The sequence below is a fragment of the Triticum dicoccoides genome, chromosome 6A, assembly GCF_002162155.2.
Source record: "Triticum dicoccoides isolate Atlit2015 ecotype Zavitan chromosome 6A, WEW_v2.0, whole genome shotgun sequence".
Lineage (NCBI taxonomy): Eukaryota > Viridiplantae > Streptophyta > Magnoliopsida > Poales > Poaceae > Triticum > Triticum dicoccoides.
The window spans coordinates 126,049,425-126,052,921 of NC_041390.1; the positions used below are offsets into that span (position 1 = coordinate 126,049,425).

A 3,497-nucleotide genomic window follows, 5' to 3' on the forward strand; every position below is an offset into this window, starting at 1 on the left:
CTGGCCGCGGCGACAACAGTTTCCCACGACATGGTCAGGCAGCAAGCTCACCAGCCGTTCAAGAACCCTGGGGATGTGAAACTTCATGACGAAGGGCAGAATAGCCTCCGGCTCCGCGAAGCGGGCAAGCTCACCGGCTGCGAAACTTGGTAAGATGGTGCTGGTGACCTTCTTGGGACCCAAGCGGCGGCGGCCTTCCATGTTCTACTCGTCCTCGCTATCGGCTGCCTCCTCTCATGTTCTTCTATTCCTTGCTATCGGCGGCGGCCATGGACGTGCTGGTCTGGTCATTTATGTCACATCTAAAATGGATCGGAGGTTGCATAATTTATAACTATGTGTGTGTGCGCGCGCGCCCCGCGCGTGTGTGTGTGGTGTGTGTGTGACATGTATGTCAATTGAAATACAATGGATCAAATGAAAGCTTTCAAGGTGGCTGCAATATAGATAGAACTTTATTTGCAAATAAAGTGATTCGACAAAATTAACACTTTGTTTGGCGTCATGGTGCTGGGGTTTGTGATTTAAATGCAATTGATCAAATATATATAATTTGATAGTAAACTTGCAATGGTGTTTCTGATGATGTAATTAACATTACATCATAAGTATCGACATTCAACAACGTCAGAGACAAAGGACTGGTATATGAGAATTTGTGACCACAGACTATTGAAGTGCAAATCAAACTGGCGACACATGGACGATGGAGTGTAGGTACAAGTCGTTCTTCCTCCGGACGGGGATGCCCATATCCTCCACCATGTCGACCTCACCTGGCTTCAGCCCTGACGGGAGCTCCCAGTCGAAGTGGTAGAGAAGTGCGGCGAGAACAATCTCCATGCTGGCCTGTGCAAATGTCATGCCAGGACACATCCTTCTCCCCGCCCCAAACCTTATGTACTCGAAGTCCGTGCCTTTAAAGTCGATGATGCCAGACTTGAACCTCTCTGGCTTAAATTCCTCGGGGTTGTCCCAGTGCTTAGGGTCCCTACCGATCGCCCACGCATTCACAAGCACGATTGTGCCCTTTTGCACGTCATACCCGAGGATTTTACAGGATTCCATGGCCTCCCGTGGAATAAGCAGCGGAGCTGGTGGATGCAGCCTCAAGGTCTCCTTGATGACAAGTCTGAGGTAGTTCAGGTTGGCCAAGTCATCCTCGGTCACCATGGGCTTTTCTCTGAGGCAACCACGTACTTCGGCTTGCGCTTTCTGCATCACGTTCGGGTACTTCATGAGCTCCGACATGGCCCATTGAAGTGTCGTTGCTGACGTCTCACTCCCGGCACTAAAGAGGTCCTACAATAATAATACCAATGTGTGCAATTTATAGAACAGGTAAACATATAAATTACCAATTGGAAACTTGATGATTTTCACCTGATGTCTTATTGACATGTGGTCCCTAGAAGTAGAACCACATGCCAGCAAGAGATCGAGTTGCCATCCTAAGTTTTCAACGAAGGAACCATGGAATGGTAAATCTTGAGTTCAAAGTCACGTGGAAGTGGAAAGGAAAAGATATGCTATGCTTGCTGCTTCTCGCAAGTTAAACCTATAGTAGGAACTGAAAGTAGCTGGGGTGCTGTTGCACTCACCAGTATACTTGCTTTGATGATTCCCATGGTGAGACCGTGAGAGGCACCTCGAGGCCACCTTCCTTCTGTATCCTCAAGAGCACGTCCACTAGGTCCTCTCCGTCACCCGCGGCCCTCTTGTCCTCGTGTTGCTTGATCGCATACTCCATGAGCTCGAAGCTCTTCCGGTGGACCTCCTCGGCCATCCGCGCCGTGCCGCTTATCAAGTTGGCGAGCCACGATGACGGGAACAGGTCGCCGAGGTTGAACCCGGAGACGAGCTTGACGCCCACCTCAAGGACCTGCAAGAACTCCTCCCTCCTCTGAAACCTGTCCCCGATCATGGTGCGCACGGCGGAGTCGGTGATGAGCACGGCGATCCGCTCGCTGACGTTCACGAGCTGGCCAGGCGGCGTCGCCGCAATGGCGGCCACGAGGCGGCCGACCTCGTCCTCCCGGATCTGGCGGAACGACTGCACGCGGCGCGCGCTGAGCAGCTCCAGGATGCATATCTTCCGGAGCTGCCGCCAGAGGGCGCCGTAGCGGCCGAAGACGAGCCCTTGCCCGTCCGACATCATGATCTTGATGGTCGGGTTCCACGGCCGGCTCGCCAGGGCGACGTCGTGCGTCTTCATGACCTCGCGCGCGGCCTCCGGGGACGAGGCGACGACGACGGAGACCTCGCCGAGCTTGAGGTACATGAGCGGTGCGTCCAGCCGGCGTGCGAGGTCGGCCATGACGCGGTGCGCGAGCGGGCTGCTGGCGAGGTGGTGCAGGCTGCCGATGACCGGCAGCCGCCACGGGCCGGGCGGCAGACGCACGGCGCCGCCACGCTTCCGGCTCAGCTTGAGGAGCAGGAGCGGGAGGAGTAGAGCCAGGAAGAGGCAGAGGTAGTAAGTAGCTTGCTCCATGGTGGGCAATGTGAGTGTGTACGTGTGATCGCGGCGCGTCAAGCAGGTCTTATATTGACAAGAGGCGGGTTACTATCTTGAGCGGTGAGCACGCAGCAACGCGCGTGAACAAACAAATTCGCGTAGCTTTCGGTGTGCGTCACACACGCAGCTTGTCCAAGCGTTTCCCGATGTGAACATGGTGGGCATCGGCGTGGCCGATACACGATGCCTCTTTGGCGTTGCAGGCCCGGCATGTAATTTTGTATGCAGTGACACAGCTTGTCATAAGGAGTAGTAGCATGGTCTGTAAGTACTTGTAACTGACAGTAACACGTGAGAACGATTCTCAAGCTTGACCAGCCTGCCTATTGAGAGCACACACATGAAAAAACTGCCACGTCACACACCCACGACTGGTGACACGTCATTGCATGCATCCTGTTATTCTTCGACAGTTGTGTTTGCGATTGACACCTCAACAATGGTCAGGGGATTTGGGTGAAGGGCGCAATCTTTCTGGAATGCGCGATAGGATAGGAATGCTGAGGCGCTCGTCCGTCTTCCTTCGCGTCTAGACTCCAGATCAGAATCAGACGACGCACCGAGTGCACAACCGCAGGCCGCCTTTCCATACAAGGGAAGGGGTGGTCCGTTTTGGCTTAGGTCCCGTTTGCATCCACACACATGTAATTTGCGCGGGAAGCTCAATTGGCCGGATGCATGCATGCAGCCAACCGAATGGATCGCGCGACGTCGACCGGTGCCGGCCAGGCCTGCCGCTTTCGGAAGGCCGGCCGGCCGGCCAGCGCGGTGACCCGATCCTCTAGCTAGCCAAAACTCCCGATCGAGCTTGACAACTACGTAGTGATCGATGCCCAAAGAAAAGAAAAGGACAAGTACTCTAGGTAGCAGCGACTCGGTCGGGCAGCAGCGACTGATGAGTTCTCTAATCTGTACAGCCACACTCATCGATGCAGGGATCTTGCTAGCGGCTTAGCACTGCACAACAACGTTACGATGGGAT

General features: G+C 54.5%; 1 pseudogene; it reads right to left on the reverse strand.

The window, feature by feature from the left end:
• Positions 1-549: 549 nt before the first annotated feature.
• Positions 550-2,500, reverse strand: LOC119316144 (annotated as a pseudogene).
• Between the last annotated feature and the right edge of the window lie 997 nt (positions 2,501-3,497).